Genomic DNA, 19,185 nt, shown 5'->3' with positions numbered 1-19,185 from the left:
TTCAAAGGTCTAAAGAATATTTTATAAACGATGGCTCAAATATTTTTGTTATTTTATTAGTTCGGGAACCGTGTCCATTGTGTTACGGCCGATGGTTGAATATAGGTAGAGATAATCTGAATTAGTATTTATACATGACTTATTGAATATGTTACTAATTATCTTTTACGTAACAATCGTGAACTAATTATTGGTCTAAACATGGCCTAAATATTTCTAGTCTAGTCGACCGCTTTGAAAGAATTTGTCATCATATCACTATAAATAAAACTGAATAACCTTCCTTTTTGAAGTCGGTTAATGTAGCTCAAAAATTATAAATAAGCGCCTAAACATACTCGATAACGATGAACGGTTCCCAGTGCTATATTTAATATAAAATGACGATATAATACGGTTCGGTGTCGGAGATTGTGATACGTAGACTTAGGTTAGTGTTAAGAATCAGCAACGCTAGGTGCCTTCGCGGAGGCGAATGATATCAGAGTTTGTTCGATGAAGAGATTTTGAGCTTTTAACATATATTTCGAGTTTGGACATATATTGAAAAAACTGGACAATGGGTTTTAAGAACCCTCAAAAGCTTCTTCGTCCACGATTTTATTGAATAACCTGATAAAAACATTTAGAAAAAAAAAGAAAAAAAATCAAATCTGCTAGGAATGACTATGCCAAAAAGCTTGAATCTTTTTGATGTATGCTGGAATTTCATTGTAAAGGAATTGATGTGAAATATCAATTTTAATGAGTCTTAAATATTACAGAACACAACTAAACTATGTTAAATACAAACTACTTTTTATTTCCCATTTTTTTCTTTATATTTCTTCTATTTATTTGTACAATGTGATTCCAGCAATACATTGGATAGTATATGAAAATATTATAATTAATTTGACGGCAAAACGCACATATAAAATATAATTTTAACATTTTTCTTCTGTGTATTTCACGTTAGCAGTAAAGTAAGGACTTTGACATTTAAAATATTTATCAATTTGACAGCAAAAGTGTTAATTTTCACACTTTACTCGTAGCGTCTATTTTTTTTTATCGAGTTAGCTTTACTTTTTAGGCCAAAAGGAAAGTTCTCAGTGAGGCCTAAATGTAGATAATATACACAATTTTTCTAGTCAATCTGAATGCTATTGGTTTAATAACGCCATCTCGTGGAAACTGTAAAATAATACTATTACTGTTTAAGTTTCGAAATTATTTATTTTCAAACTAAATGCATGTTTTGAGACATGGCTTTATAATTGTAAAAGTTAAAAACCATGACTTTATAAATGCATTTTTATGATTTGGACATAGAGCTTACATTTCTTTTCTCTAAGATAAACTGTCCTGTTTTAGGTATCTATAGCCTTTCTTCCAATAAATATACGTCTTAATACAATAACTGCTTTAAAAAGATACAATATTATTTATTTTTCCACTTGCGAGCTTATTTTTGTATGTATCCTAATATTTTTGTAAAGAGGGGAGTTAAAAAGGCTACGCCGAATCAATTCATCTGAAAAAGCAATATTGCAATTTGACATGCAAACAAATGTCAAATAGCAATATTGCTTTTTTTAGATGAATTGCTTCGATGTGGCCATTTTAACCCCCCAGATTAATGTAACGTACTTATCTCATCGAGTACCTGGTTATAATGATTATAGAATATACTATAAGATATGTTATTATATCGTAGTATACTGTAAATACTGGGACATTTTATTAGGTACATGGTACTCTGAAGTACTTCACTCAAACTTGGATATATACCTTTATATAAGCGAAATACCACACACTGGTTAATCACGAAATTTTAGAAACTGAAACTGCTAGGAGTCTCAAATTTTGCAAATGGGGTTCCTTTTAAGAACATACCCCCTCCCCCCATGAGCGTAAGTGCTCATTAAGACGGGAATTAGCGACATTCAACCCCTAAATGGGTAAAAAGGGGTGGCAAATTCACGCGGAAGTAGTTGGCGACATCTAGCATTTCACAAAAATAACTTACCACCAAGCGCTGCAACGAAGTGAGAACTTTCTGATAACACTGAAAAATTAACTTTATCACCATTTTCATAAAGTGCAAACTTCTCCGTCCCAAATATCGGCTCGCGGTGAATCGAGCCAACGCGAGTAGCTTGGCGTTGTCGAATAATATTGCACTTCACGAGAATCGTATTAAAGTTATTTTTTCAGTGTTATTAGAAAGTGCTCGCCTCGCCGCTGATCTTGGTCAAAAATGCTTGATATTGTGATTTTAAAGTTAGTGTGGTATTTTTTGCGGTGATCACATTCGGTGTGACCGATTACTGATCCGATAATCTTGATTATACAGTTTTTAAAACATTCAAAGTATCATGTACGAATATTGTATATCATCCAATAATATAAAAGAAATATAATAGTAACTTTGTGCCAAGTTATTTTAAGCTAGTTCTTATTAACATTACAAAGTACACTTTAGTTCCAAAGTTGCTAAATACATTACATATCTAGTTTTATGCACTGAATATAGTAGCCATGGAAACAATTATTAGATAAATCAGCTCATGTAAGTTTTTACTTAACGTAAAAAAAAAACCCAGGAGTTTAATGAAATCGAACTTATAATAAAAAGTAGATGATAATTTTAAAGGAAATGCGATGGTTTTGGTAATCTTATCTCGTCGAAAGCCTTTTCAAATTCATTAGAAGCTTATACAAAAGCCCCTTGCAATTACAAATTATAGCTTTTAAAACAGAGTGATTTCTGTTGTCCACATTATGCATAAAAAAATGCTTCTTGCCAATATTGAAATGTTAACGACGAAAGAAAGAACAATATCCTGCCTTACTCTTATTCAGTGCAATGAAAACTTATTAAATCTGAGTGTCTTTTAGCGAAGTAATTTGAGAGTTCTCAATTTGAAAAGTGACAATTGTAATTTACATTTTTAACGAAATCTTCAACTTCTTTTTTTTTTAAAGTGCCGTCGAAACATAAACAGCTAAGACATTCTTTATCAAAAGATACTCAGGATTCCATTTCGTACGACTGTTTGAAATATAACACTGTTTTAAAAATTTTGATGAATTCGTCCAATTACGAGTATACTGGCCAGTATTGTCATATTCGACTTGTTAATGAGTAATAAGCAGTTTTATGAAATGGCTAATTAATTTGCAAGTACGATGCAATTTGTTGTCAAGCCAATGGCTGCACTAAAAAAAAAATATGTTCCTCTTTATTTCGATATCTCGAAATTGTGTTCTTTATCATATCTGTTATATGTCTTTTTATATTCTGAATTTGTATATTTTTTATGGATTAGTTTGAAGATGACAATCTCGTGTTATAAAGTAATTGTGTAACCTGATATTAATAAGAGACGTTAGTAGTTGTAAACTATAGAGAGATGGTTCAGTCTGCGAGGGGACCGTGTTATGATAATAATTGTGTTTGTTTTGGATAGAGGTGTTCAAAGTTACTAGTCTGTTTTGCCACTGACTTACATTACAGAAAGATGGCAAGTATTGCCGTCCTTCAGTTACAATAACAGCAAGAAAGAGATAGAGTTAGTTTTAGTACTGTCAAATGAAGTTAAAGTTGAATCGGTGGTTGCCCTAATCTGCACCATCAAAAAAAAGTGCTGTGGCTTGGGCGTCGATAAAGCTTTTGGATGCCACGTTTACAAAGCCAGCTTACGTTTTAACTATTGTCTTATGGTATAAAATATCATGATCAAAAATAAAAAAATAGAATATTTGTATCATTTATATGAATTATTTATCCATCAAATAGAAAATCTTTATGATTATTTATACAGTTATACAAAAGTCAGGTAGAATGTGATTCGAGGTGATTGATGCGTATAGTACCATGAAGTAACTAATATACTACGGCTAGTATGTAGAATACTAGTATATTATGTAACAAGGGTTCCCTCAGGTTTGTCTAGTGTTCACACTACAACCAAAGCTAGTAAAATAAAATGTAAAACTGTATACATTGGTTGTGGTGTCATCACTACTATGATGTTGTATTGTAAATAAGATTATAATTATTTATCAATGGACATAGCGATATTTTTTGTCAACAATTCGACAAATAAAATGTTAAATAAAATTTTTGGCCTTTTTATTTCAATATACTTACGTATTCGTACTCTTATGTTAGGAAATAGCAAATAAAGGTACCTAAGACAGAGCAACACAAAAGTGTTAATAAATTTGGGTATCGGGTAATAAATATAACATAACATAAACAGCCTATATATGTCCCACTCGGCACAAGCCTCCCCTCAATCAACCGGAGAGGGTATGGAGCATACTCCACCACACTGCTCCATTGGGGAACAGTATAAATATTTCAAACTTTTTTTGAGAACGTTTTAACCAACTGCATTGGCGCTTACACACCACACAAATGACGAATGAAAATACAACACAACTTTTTTTTTAATTCACCGCGTCATATCGTGATCAAGACATCTACAGTGGACTTTCAATCCTACCTTCCATTGGAAATATACTTATATTCAACGAGTACTTAAACAAATCAATATGGCTCTTCTGATACTCTGAAACAAAAGCTCTCCGTAACCAAAACACCAATCTGAAACATCCTGCCGAGTGTTTTCGTTGTATTGTCTGATTGTAATTCTCTGACTGATATGTTAACCGTAAACAATGATATTACATATTTCCCTGTAAAGACCGATACACATAGAGGCAGTGCGGGGGCGTTTTGGAGGCGGATATTGTCGTATTTTTCGAGTTTGTCAAGTTTGTGTACACACATTCGTATAGACCGGCGTGACGTGGCGTTTAATACAATCTCCCGGTCCTCATCGCTTGCAGTACCACGTCTGTGTGTATTAGGCTTTAAAATAATCTTGTGGGAGTAAACCACAGCGGATGGCGAATCAACAATAGCGATCCGTGTGACGGTAAAAACTCGAAGAACCGCGAAGCGAAGAAAAAACGTATAGCTAGGTGTTTTTGATTGTTATTAAGGAGAAGCTCTCCTATGATTCTATACTTTTCGCAAAAGGTCTCTTTCGTAGAAAGCCCCTTACGCAAAAATCTTGCGAAAGGTACATATTGGACTAAGTCGTTCGACGTTCACTATCTGGGACGTATTTTTATGCAGGCTAATTAACACGCATTGGTACGAAATTTACTCGTACAAATACTCTTATCTATTGGCACAGAGGACGCACTTTAAAAATGTTTGGTTTATTTAAAATTCTGATTAAATAAATAAGTAGGTAAGTACATTATTTTAATTATATTTATTATAATTACTGATATGATTCGTCGCTAAAAAGAAACCAAAATAATAAATATCTGCGTAATTTTTCTTTTGTTTAGTTTACTTATCAAAGTCACGTACGTACGTAGAGTTCAGTCATTCAGTGATAATACAAATTAGACAAAAGAAAATACGCATTTATCCAACACCTGTTCGTTATCTTAGAAAAAACTATGTTGGTAACATTTACTGTAATTTGAAATATTGAATAGTACCTTTACTATACATAACATAAACAGCCTATAAACGTCCCACTGCTGGGCACAGGTCTTCCCTCAATCAACCGGAGGGGGTATGGAGCATCATCATCATCAGCCGTATGACGCCCACTGCTGGGCATAGGCCTCCCCCAAGGATCTCCACGACGATCGGTCCTGCGCTGCCCGCATCCCTCATTGAATATTTTCGTGAATATTTTGAGCGTTGGACCTTAATAACCCGAGACGCTGTGTCAACAGAACGTTCATTAACAACAAAAGCAGCGGATGTACGGTTCAAATGGGGATTAATGGAAATTATTCGCCATTACCTAACTGCGGTAGCATCAAGGAGGGGCTCGGCGCTTCGGCGGGAAACCACTTTCAGTTTCCATGGCTGCCTCACAGTGACTGCACGCGCGCGACTTACGCAATAAAACGAACGCAGCCGGCGCGACCCGCATGACACACTTTTAAATATCATTTCAAAATCCACTACTCATTTTAAACACTAAAATTATTTATAAATCTTATCAATAATTTACAAGTCGCATAAAAAGTTTTTGATTAATTCAAGTAGGTAGATAGCAATAAAAGTTATTCGTAATAGAAAATTGATTTGACGATAATTTTTCGCGCCTTTTCACCGGAACGTTTGTTTCGTAAATTACATAGTTACGAGGTTTTTTTCGATACAATTTTTGTGTGAAATTTATGTGTTGATATTTTTTTGTTAATAATAATGTGTAGAACGCAGTGTTATTTTTTTATTGTGCGTTTGTGTGATGTGTGAGTTCAGTGCAGTAATATTTTTCGAGGCACCATCTGTCGAAAAGTGAGTATTTTTATTTGCAATTTTTTTCTATCGTATATTCGGATGTTCGTCCGACAGACCCAAAGAATAATAATTAGTAGATCACGAACTAGGCCGAAATATAATACGTAACCGTTTTGGTATGGTAACCGGGTCTTCTTTAATCACATTTTATTTACTTTACTACTGTGATAAAATCTTATGTTGTCTAATAAAATATTATTATGTAGTTCCGTTTATAACACACGCATGCTATAGGTATCAGCTGTTACATTACATTGTTGTGTGTAAAATAATACTTAATGAAGATTTTTTTGTAATAAAAGACATAGAATTTGGATGCGGGCAGCGCAGGACCGATCGTCGTGGAGATCCTTGGGGGAGGCCTATGCCCAGCAGTGAGCGTCGTACAGCTGATGATGATGATGATGATGACATAGAATTTATGTAACAATAAGTATTATGGTACATTTGCCGTAAATGGCATTAACTACTTGGCCGGACAAATGGGGAGTGCTGACTCGGTGCAAAATTTAAGGCAAAAGGCCTGAGGGTGTCCAGGTGCGAACCTCGGCTCAGGGCGTCGTCTGAGAGGATTATATTTGAAACAATAATTAATCGAACCTAGTGGACGCGATAGCGATATCGTCGACCACGCCGGCGGGGTCGGTATCGGGGTCTTGAAGTGTGCCTGGTGGCGGATTTCTGATTCTGATTTCTGATATACTATACTTAATAATTAATATTAACCTATCAATACCTAATCATAGCTACTACAGAGAAAATAATAAACTATACACAAATACAACAGAATAAGTAGGGAAATATATATGTAGATACTATGTAGAATATAATAGTAATAGGAAGTGTAGTGTAGTGTAGTTGTGTGTGTAGTGGGAGTGTAGTAGTAGGAATATATAGAATATATATAGTATCGTGTGTCGTGAAAAGTTTAATACTCAAACGTAACTGAATTCAGCCTTACACCTCGAAGCCAATTCCGAAGATTGAATTTCTCATGTGATTTCCTTCCGTATTTGCTTACCGCAAACAGTTGGCTAACATAGGTAGGTACCTACTGATTGGAAAATCTTTATTGTAATTAAAAAAATAACATAACATCACGTGTGTATTCCGAAGGGGTAGGCTAGGCATAGTTGTTAAAATATACACACACTCTTCGCCGGTTATGTTTAAATCCCACGTAATAGGGGCGAACCTATTGCCATAAACCGGGCACAAATACTGAAAATCACAAAAAATATGACATCATTCTGGAAATTACAAAAAAATGATATTAAAACAAAAATAGTAACAATAATTAATTTGTCTACACTATTTAATCGATCATCGTGAGGAAATCCGAATTTCCGAGATATGCGTTTCGGAGCTATGCGACCTAAAACTATGTTGGCTGGTTTTCCCTTTGCGGGTTAGACAGCCAAATAGGCAGTCGCTTCCGTAAAAATCTGGACCTGTAAAACCTTCAGGTTAGGTAAGCGGACCCTGTGGAAACGGGATAACGCTAGAGAGTGAATCGTGAAGTCTTTCAAATCAAATCAAATATACTTTATAGCGCACAAAAAAAACAATCATTTTATAAAAACATTTAGCAACAGTACAAAATGGGCGAATCGAAGCGATGGTGTGGAAGCCGCAGAGACTGCGAGGAGTTCGAGTGGAAAACTGTTATTCGAGGTCTATATTCCAACAGGGGATAAAAGCATTAGAAGAAGAAGAGACCAATGGACGACCTTATTGCTCTGCAGCAATTTCTTCCAGGCGATTACCACCATCATCATTATCATCTTTTTTAAAATGTATTGTTTCTGTATTTAAGTATGTTACTTCAATAAGGGAATTAGCTTCAAACTCCCACGTTAATAATTACTATAGAGATGTCTCTACGGTTCTCGTTCGTTCCGCAAATTAAAGCAAAAAGGTAAAACGGAACCGACATACGGAACTATTTGAGAATTTAATTAAAACTGCCGTAAGTAGATACTATCTTTATTATAATTTCTTCTTCGTAATTGGGTAGTTACCTAGGTCAAACATAAATTATGAAATTCTGATTACTAAATAAAGACAGAGAGATCTAAAGGTGACACAGATCTAAAGGTGACAAAAAATGTTTTCTTTTTTTCTATTTAAGCAACTTATTTATGAATTTAAATAAAGAAAAATGTAATAATAAGTGCGACATTTTGTCACGTTCTTCTATGACGTCACAGGTTGCTTTTTCATACAAATTCTATAGTCATATCGTGTTTTGACGTTTAGTAAAAAGTAACTGAAATGACTAGTTGGAAACTAACCTTTTGCCCTGAAGAAAACTGTCACTGTAAGTATAAAAAAAATTATTGAATACACGACTAGTGTTAATAAAATACTTACTGTTAACAAACGGAGCTAATAAAAATATATATATACACACACTCTAATTTAAGAGCCACGCTCTTGTCAGTGTTGCATTCTCCATGCTACTTTTTTTTCTTTTTTTTGCATGAAACTTTTTAAGGGAAAAATATGGCAGTGGTTGCCTTGCCTTCCGCCCGCAGTACTCTATCTGACGCGAGAAAAAAATACACAGAAAAAAAAAATATACACAAAAGAGAAAAAAAGAAGAAAAATAGGCAAAATTAAACACACTCAACATATTATTATATATTAAGTACCTATTAGACACTTCGTCGTAATCCTTATCTTCAAATGTAGGACAAACGGACAGAAGGCCTATTGTAGAGTATTATCCCGATTCAGAACCTTAATGCTAGCTGCACAGACCTGGGTAAATATGACTATGGAATTTGTATGAAAAAGTAAACGTGTTTGATTTATTTTACGGTTTTCTTGATTAAAATTCATAAATAAGTAAGTCAAATAGAAAAAAAAGTTTTTCGTTAGTTCTAGATCTGTCTTTATTTATTAGTAATCAAAATTTCATATTTTATCTTGAACCTAGTACACGACCCTATTGAAGGTATCATATATTATGTTACGAACGAGATTGCGTATGGAGTCTCCGGGCTGGACGCTAGTCCCGCTTTCCCGGTTCAGTGTGCATCAGGCTTAAAGCTTAAAAGATTATGCTCAATTGTATTACTTTAAAGTTTCTGAATATGGTTTTGTGGAGATAAATCCGCGGATAGGACTTGGTTGGTATAATCTGTGTATACAGAATGCGGGGTTGCGAAACTTAAACCGATATCACCAAGGCCGATGGATAAGTGAAAATAAAAATGAATCCATGTAAGTGGGCTTGGATTGTTCTGGTTTTTTAGGCAGCCAGTTTTAAACTGTTACTTTTTTATATTTAGGACCGCCAACGATGGAAAGTAATATAATATACAGGGTGTTAGTGACATCGTGCTTCGGAAGGCATATTAAGCCGTTGGTCCCGGTTACTACTTACTGATGTCCGGTGGGGCATTATCACTAAAATTACTTTATGATCCCTAGTTTGATGGATTCATTTAAACAGCCTCCGTAGTCTAGTGGTTAGAGCGTTAGGCTCACGATCTGGAGGTCCGGGTTCGATTCCCGATGGGGACATAGTCGAAATCACTTTGTGAGACTGTCCTTTGTTTGGCAAGGACTTTTCAGGCTTGAATCACCTGATTGTCCGAAAAAGTAAGATGATTCCGTGCTTCGGAGGGCACGTTAAGCCGTTGGTCCCGGCTATTAGCCGTAAAAACACCTCCATCAACCCGCATTGGAGCAGCGTGGTGGAGTATGCTCCATACCCCCTCCGGTTGATTGAGGGGAAGCCTGTGCCCAGCAGTGGGACGTATATAGGCAGTTTATATATGTTATGTCCCTAGTTTGGTTAGGCCATTACAGAATGATCACCTCATTTTTAGAAAGTAAGATGATCCGTGTTTCGGTAGCCAAGTTAAGCTGTTGATTCCGGCTACTACTTACTAATTTAAGTAAGTAGTCGTTACATGAGTCATGTCAAGGGCCTTTGGCGGCTCAATCTCTGACACCAGGGTTGATGAGGTTGATAATCCACCTCGCAACCCACACGATAGAAGAAGTAGAGTGACATCGTAACGCATACTGAGGTGGACGATTCAGACCATGATTCTGAGTTAATATCAAGTGGAATTTACCGTCGCAAAAGTATGTAACTCAAAATAATTAAAAAAAACTCCGAAACTTTAATGAAAATTCCACTTGATCAACTGAGAATCATGGTCTGAATCATCCCCTCAGTATTCGATGCGGTATCACTAACATCCGTACGTACTTGTATGGCTACCTGTACGTGTGTACGTGAACAGGGTAGGGTGGGTGTAAGTGACATAGTAACAAATACCGAGGGGTTTTAAAAAACTTAATTTAAAAAGGTACAAAATCATGAATTTTTTGACGGATAATTCCATGTGATATCAAGTCAAAACCATGGTCTGAATCATCCCCCTCAGTATTCGTTGCGATGTCACTAACATCCTGTACAATATGTCTGTATTGGACAAAATTTAGATAAATTATATTCCTATAGTCGCTATTCACTTACCTAACTACCCTAAAACTTGTATTTACTCATAGCTGCGGGCTATAATAACAAGACTTGCGCAAGCACCTCACCACAAACCTGCGAACTTCACGACTCGCCGTCACGGAGGAAGACAGGGTTGTTTGATTACTGAATAAATTATGGCTTTGTTATTTAACAAATACGACACAGCAGGATTATGAGAGTAAATGAATAACTGATATGGTGAACTGTTTCCTAATACAGCATTTAGGATAACATAACAAATACTTTATTGTACAAACAGGAATTACAAAAAACGAAAGAAATAGAAAGAGTAGAATAGGCGGCCTTATTGCTAAGTAGAAATTCTTCCAGGCAACCTTTGACTATAAAGGAGATATTTAATATTATATAATTAATATAGCGGGATAACGCAGCGTAGGAATACTTATACAATCAAAGAGCAAAAGTTCAGTCACTGAGCCCAGCGAATTATTTGTAAACAGTGGTGAAATTATGAACCATTACTTATCATAATTATATCATTTGAAATAGCTGATAATGCATCCAAATTTTGTTTCATCAAATCCCTTAGGGAATTGATCAAATCCCCGTTTTTATCATATCCCTGCGACACATACATCGCAAGACGAACTAAGTACCAACACTTCACCGGGCTTTCTGTTAAATCAACATGATAGGTAGGTAGCTGTATTATTTTCAATCATTTTAGTTTGGGTACTTTTACGTAGGCATTCAATATTTTTGACCCAGTCAAGACAGGCAAGTGGTCTGTATGTTTATAAAAAGAATTCTAACGAATTCTCTTGTGGATTAAACACCTGATCAATGTTTATAGAGATCTCCGAATCTGGAAACAGGCGTGTAATATCATCCCTTGTTATGTAAGCGTTGTGGATGTTTTAGGCTGAGATGAAATTGCATATGTTTTCATAACTATGGAATATATCTGGGTGTGAGAGACAGGAAGCCGTAGATAGTGTTTTGTGTATCATCGCATAGTTATTGTATGTACTTAGGCGTCATTATAATTGGGTATTTGACTGGGTTAAAGATAAATTATAAAATGCTATACTAGAAATGCCCAGCAGTGGGCGTCATACGGCTGATGATGATGATACTAGAAATAGCAGCCTGTCTAAGATGACCAAAAATCAATCTAATTTTACTTTTCTACTCATTTTCGAATTCTATTTATATATTAGGTAAGTAACAATGATTGAGGAGCTCGGTGGCGCAGCGGTTCACGCGCTCGGTCTGCGATTGTTGAAGTTAAGCAACTTTCGCAAAGGCTGGTCATAGGATGGGTGACCACAAAAAAGTTTTCATCTCGAGCTCCTCCGTGCTTCGGAAGGCACGTTAAGCCGTTGGTCCCGGCCGTATAGCAGTCGTTAATAACCATCAATCCGCACTGGGCCCGCGTGATGGTTTAAGGCCCGTTCTCCCAATCCATCCATAAGGAAGGCCCGTGCCCCAGCAGTGGGGACGTTAATGAGCTGATGATGATGATGAGTACGATGTTTGACCGTGTAGTATATTTTATAATGATATTGCAGGTACTTATTTATATATGTTTTGCGAGCTACCGACAATTCGGTGGAATAAATGGCGTGATCCGTAATAGACGTTTCATTGTTACTCCCTATAAATACGGCGGTGATATCAGGATATCTCAGTGGCGACGCAGCTATATCGAAAGTATTTCGATTAAACCACGCGTTAATTACATTTATCGTTAAAATATGTCAATTTTCGGTACCGTGCCGGTGTTCGACTGCAAGTGCGACGAGTGGCCTGTACATAAGGCTCAGATAACAAACTTCTTTCAAGCTAATGACATCAACGATGCGACCGATGGAAAGGGAATCAAGAGAAGAGCAATTTTTCTGAATTGCATGTCGCAGGAGTCATACCGCCTCGTTCGAGATCTGTTATATCCGACCACTCCGGAATTAGCCACGTACGAAGCTATTGTCAGTACTTTAGACAAACATTTCGGCCCTAAGAGATGTGTGTACGCCGAACGCGAAATATTTTATGCGGCCAGAAAGGAAAAGCACGAGTCAGTGATGGAGTATGCGGCACGCTTACGTGGATTGGCTTCAGTATGTGAGTTCGGTTCTTCGCTCGACATGAGTTTAACCGACCGTTTTGTATTAGGTATTGATTCATCGGCCATTAGAGAGAAATTGTATCGTGAGGATGCTACGCAACTCAAATTTACAAAAGCGATGGAGTTGGCGTGTGCTGTAGAAAGCGCGCAACGTATCGCATGCGCGGGCGCGGCAGCAGTGAAGCCCGAGCTTATGCTGTATGCGGGTGTGCGGCGGGCCGCCGGCGGCGGCAGCTTCAGGGGGGACCAGCGGCGCGCGCAGCGCGGCCCCGCGCACGAGAGGTGCTCCGTATGCGGCGCGAGGTCACATCCTCCGGTCGAATGTGGTTATCGTCATTTAGTGTGTGATAATTGTGGGGTCAAGGGACATCTAAAGCGAATGTGTACGAGTAAAGAAGTGAAAAAAGGTGGTGCAAATTTTAGAGACCGTAACAAAAACAAGGGAGGTTTGCATAATCATTATATCTGCGATGCTAGCGATGACGAGGTGAACGAAGACTATTCGCCGATAAATAACATTCGTTGCTCGGACGAAAAGCCCCTGACGGTGCAGGTGCGTGTCGGCAAGTGCGCGGTGCCGCTCAGCATGGAGGTGGATTCGGGCAGCGCGGTGTCGGCGCTTCCGGCCACGCTTTGGCGCAAGTATTTTTCAAAGTCCGCGACCCTGGGTGAGTCAAATAAATCTTTACGTACTTACAACGGGGATGTTGTTTCTCCTATCGGAATGTGCACCTTACCGGTCAGTTACGAGGGCGTTACGCTAGACATAAACTTTTATGTAGTAGAAAAAGGTGCAGTGTCGTTACTGGGTAGGGATTTTATGGCAAAATTTAATTTGGCATTAGTCGCGCTAAATTATTGTTCAGAAAACGATAAGGAATTAGTATTAAACCAGTATAGTGATTTATTTTCGGGAAAGTTAGGAACTTTTAATAAGTATAAACTGTCATTACATTTAAGGGAAGGTGCAACTCCGAAGTTTTATAAAGCGAGACCAGTACCGTTTGCATTAAAGCAAAAGGTCAGTGACGAACTCGATAGATTAGTGCACGTAGGTATCTTGAAACCGGTTTCTTATTCTAAATATGCATCGCCGATCGTCGCAGTTTTAAAGAAAAATAACGATGTGCGTATTTGCGGCGATTACTCCGTCACCATAAATAAAGATTTAATAGTAGATTCATATCCATTACCGACAATAAGCGAATTGTGCGCTTCCTTGCATGATTGTCGCTATTTTAGTAAAATCGATTTGTCGAATAGTTATAATCAATTTATATTGGAAGACGCAGCACAAGATTTAACGTGTATTAACACCCACAAGGGTTTATTTAAGTATACTCGGCTTGTGTTCGGGTTAGCAAATGCGCCCGCCCTGTTCCAGCGCGCTATGGTACAGCTGCTGCACGGTATTGAGGGTGTGGAATGCTTCCTAGACGACGTACTGATAGCCGCGCCCACACGCGAGCTGCACTGGCGGCGAGTACACCAGGTGCTCGGCCGCCTGCAGGACGCGGGCCTGATGCTCCAACGGTCCAAGTGTTCTTTCTTTCAAGACAAGGTGGAGTACTTAGGATATATCATCGATCACGGTGGCATACACAAGAATCCAGATAAAATAAAGGCAATTATGCAAACCACTGCGCCCAATAATGCGAAAGAGCTCAAATCGTTTTTGGGGCTTATTAATTTCTATCGCAACTTTATACCACAGGCCTCAGTGATTTTGGAGCCCTTACACAGCTTGTTGCGAAAGGATATAAAATGGGCATGGGCGGAAGAGCATCAACGCGCCTTCGAAGCGGTGAAGGCGGAGTTGAGTTCCGAGCGTGTGCTGGCGCACTACGATCCACAGGCGCAGCTGGTGCTGACGGTGGACGCAGCGCCGGCCGGGCTGGGCGCCGTGCTGGCCGTGCGCGCCGTCGACGGCAGCGAACGACCGCTCAGCTACGCATCTAGGTCCTTGTGTAAAAGTGAACGCGGCTACAGCCAAATTCAAAAGGAAGCTACCGCGATCGTTTATGGAATTAAAAAATACCACCAGTACTTGTACGGGCGTCAACAACCATTTATTTTGAGGACTGACCATAAGCCTCTTATGTCTATATTTTCTCCAACTAAGGGCATTCCTCAAATGACAGAGGCGAGACTACAACGCTATGCTTTATTTCTCGCAGCTTATAATTACAAAATAGAATTTGTACGAAGCGAAAAAAATGTTGCCGACTATTTGAGTCGTTGCCCTGTTGACTCGGGGACCGCTGTAATTGACAGCGATAACGTCGTTAGTTACATAAATGCGCTGGCGACGTCGGGCGCCCCGCTGCCCGCATCGCTCAGTGAGTTGAGCGCCGCGACGGTAGCGGACTCGACCCTCAAGCAAGTACTGGTGTATGTCACCCGTGGGTGGCCCAAAAGAGTACGTCCAGATCTGCTGGCTTATAAACGCTGTCAACACGAGCTGCACGTCGACAAAGGCTGTGTGCTTCGTGGCCATCGTGTTGTAGTGCCCGCCGTGTACCGACCGGCGGTATTGCGCGAGCTGCACGCAGCTCATTTAGGCATCATTAAAATGAAAATGATCGCGCGAGAACGTTTCTGGTATCCTGGTATCGACAGTGATATAGAAAAGATTACCTCAAACTGCGATAGGTGCATCGCAAACAGGGCGACGCCGCCTAAAACCGTAATGGAATATTGGGAATGGCCTAGTAGCGTTTTTGAAAGAGTACATTTAGATTATCTCGGCCCCCTTTATGGAAAAATGTACCTGGTGTTAATAGACGCACATAGCAAGTGGCTGGAATGTGTCGAGGTGCCTAATTTGTCGAGTCAAATGCTTATTAGCAAATTACAAACAATATTTAACTACTTCGGACTACCCCAAAATATAGTAACAGACAACGCAAAAACTTTTGTTTCGACAGATTTTACCCATTTTTGCCATTTGAACGGCATTAGACACATTTTAACCTCAGCTTATTCCCCACAGAGTAATGGACTCGCGGAAAATGCAGTGAAGACGTGTAAACGCTTCATTAAACATGCAATAAAAGATGGCAAGGCTAAGGAAATAAATAACATATTAAATAATTATTTATTTCATTATAGGAATTCGCCACATTGTACAACAGGTTTGTCTCCTGCTTACCTAATGTATGGTAGAAATCTACGCTGCAAACTCGATTTAGTAACCACTGAGTCAACAAGTACGGCATTAACAAATAGTGGTTTATACGATCGAGTACGTGCGAAACAAAATACGCAAAAAAAGAATTTCGGCGGAAAAGAAAAAACGTTTCCAATTAACACTAAAGTGTGGGCCAGAGATTATCGCGATAAACCACAAAAACCAAAGTGGGTTTTGGGATCGATAATCAATAGGAAAGGTAAGGTCCTTTACGACGTAAGGGTAGCCGAGACTAGTTTAGTTTGGAGGCGCCATGCAAATCAATTAATAGATGCGAGTACATATGAAGAAAAAGATAACCCAGTAGGTACACACACGTGGTCGTACGATATGTACGATGTGGGTGAGTCATCTCAGCCTCGCGCCGGCGGCAACTCGCTGCCCTCCCCCGCGCCGCTCACATCGCCAGCGCGCGAGCAGCAGCAGCACCGCAACAGCGCCGCGCTGCCCGACGCCGACACGGAAGAATACGGGACGCCACCCAGCGACACTGTACCCGTACATCCTCAGCCACAACCGAATTTGCATCGTACTCGATCGGGTCGGCTAATTAAACCTCCGAAACGTTTAAACATATAAAATTAAACACCTAACGCCAGAATAATGATTATGCATACCAACCACCATCAATTAGATTGCATGATTTTGTTGTGGAAGAGAAAATATGGAATGTAAACAGAAGAGCATGGTATCTGCGTAAATTCTTATTTTTGTAACTAGTAGAAAGATTAAGTATCCAATTATTGCATGTTACAGTTCGATCATATAATAATTGTAATAGGTGACAATATAATTTAGCCCACCGAGAATGGTTGTTTTTATAATTTTATACTTATTGCAATGTTTTTATCTTGGTTGATTATGTCAACCAGATCAAGTAATGTTGTGAGTTATTATTACATAATTTTAATGTTGATTTGTTGTGGAAGAGTGTAGTATATTTTATAATGATATTGCAGGTACTTATTTATATATGTTTTGCGAGCTACCGACAATTCGGTGGAATAAATGGCGTGATCCGTAATAGACGTTTCATTGTTACTCCCTATAAATACGGCGGTGATATCAGGATATCTCAGACCGCTTTTATTGATGACCGCTTTTATGGAGGACAGTATTTCCAAACAAACTTCATAGAAAACTATCGTTTTGACGTTTCGTAAAAAGTATCTCATTTGACTAGGTTGTTAAGTAGCCTATTGGGTACTTGGGTAGTTTGCGACGGAAAATTTCACCTGATGTTAACTCAGAATCATGGCCTGAATCATCCCTCAGAGTTTTCGTTGTGATGTTATTAATGCCCTGTATAATTACATACCACGACCACGCCTATTTCCCGTAGGCGTAGGCAGATACCACGGAATTCCACTAACTGTGATCCTGATAGACCACTTTCGCTTCTTCTAGTCATCTAAGTAAACACAGTAAACAAACACATCCGAAAATTCACCAGATATTAACTCAGATTCATGGTCTGAATCATCCCCCTTAGTATTCGTCACGATGTCACTAACACCCTGTAGACATTTGAACGTTGCCTATTCATTTTTAGATTTTTCCAAGTAAGTATAAGTACTTACTCCTTTCCTTTACACGCAATGTTACGTGCAATCATAAAACTTCAAGAACTTTTTACACATAAGAGCAATCAGTTTTATTTATTTATAAAACATTATACTTACAAGAATTTGTGAATTAGTAACAAGTAAAGATGTTTTGAAGTGGGTGCGTTTCGCAAAACATGCATAGTCAATTATAGAGAGGCGATTGGCCAGTACCTCATAATATATCGATATCGAATGAATCGTACGTATCAAAATAGTCGGTTACTCGCCGTATGTAAAGTTGAAATGGTCATCATTGCTTCTCTATTAGTGTCGTTTAGTGCCTAACACTAGACATTGATTTTGTATGGTGAATGAGTAAGTTTTATAAGCGATAAATGAAAAGCTCTCCTCATTACGTTTTTATTGAGCTAATGAATAATCATGAATGCTTACGGATTTTTTTAAAAATGAAAGGTTAATTTTTTGGGCTAGTAGCCCAGGACCAATGGCTTAAAGTACTTTCCGAAGCGGGGTATCATAATATTTTATATTTTATTTATTGTTTTCTTTTACGTATCTGTTAATATGTAATTTAGTGTATTCTTTTTCTGATTTTTTTTTGTATTTGTATTGTGGTGTCCTCTAATAATAAATACCTACTTACCTATTTTCCTTTTTTGTCTTTTAAATAAAACTGTCGATAAATTCGCATTTGCATTCGCATCACTAAAGGTACGTGGTGCCAAAAATTGCAAGGTCTAGTGTTGTAACTGTTGCATGTGCGTTTCAGCGAGATAAGATGTCTTCTGTCCAGTCTGCCAAGACAGATCAGTATCGTGAGATGGACTTGCATAGATAATTAATTTAAGCACACGAATACCAATACCTCATAGTGTGGGATACTAATTATAATATGAGATACTGGAATAACTGGCTCTGCTTCTGTGCTGGTCTTTTTTATCGACGTGACTGGAGGTCTGAGATCTATGGCATGATGATGATGATGACCTCCGATCGATTTCGGCCATGACGACCATTTCGACTCCTAGTCGGCACGATGCTGATGCGCCCGAAGATGGCTTATGTAGCCTATCTTCACAGTGAACTCCCGCGCGCAGCGAGGGCACGTGTGCCGACCGCGAATTAAGTGATGCGATGGTGCTGCGGTTACTACCGCCATTCAAGTAGACCTGTCAAAATGTTCAGGTTAGGTAAGCGGACCCTGTGAAAAATGGGATAATGATAGGCAGATGATGTGAGTTAATATAATAATACTACTTGCCAATAATGTGAATAAAATAAAATGTGAATTATATACGTAATAATCTCAATCAATACTTCGAATCGATGATTGCTATAATGTTTATCTTCCGCCATCGTTAATGTTGCAATAGAGAAAATTGTAAGAATTTAATGTTCAAGTAGAAGATAAGTATTGATGCTGATTCTTGAACACACCATCTCTTTTTATTTTAAATTATTATCTGACATTTTCTTATCCCCGAAAAGGAAAAGAACGGACAA

General features: G+C 38.2%; 1 protein-coding gene across 1 annotated transcript in view; it reads left to right on the top strand.

The window, feature by feature from the left end:
• The first annotated feature begins 5,899 nt into the window (after nt 1-5,899).
• Nucleotides 5,900-19,185, top strand: part of LOC126374216 (uncharacterized) — an 83,485-nt gene continuing 70,199 nt past the window's right edge. The window contains exon 1 of the mRNA XM_050020725.1: nt 5,900-6,328. The gene's annotated coding sequence lies outside the window, so the exon portion shown is untranslated. The remainder of the gene's footprint in view (nt 6,329-19,185) is intronic.

This window comes from Pectinophora gossypiella, chromosome 17, assembly GCF_024362695.1.
Source record: "Pectinophora gossypiella chromosome 17, ilPecGoss1.1, whole genome shotgun sequence".
NCBI lineage: Eukaryota > Metazoa > Arthropoda > Insecta > Lepidoptera > Gelechiidae > Pectinophora > Pectinophora gossypiella.
The sequence above is the reverse complement of the archived record's forward strand: the minus strand, read 5'-3'. Positions and strand labels throughout refer to the sequence as shown.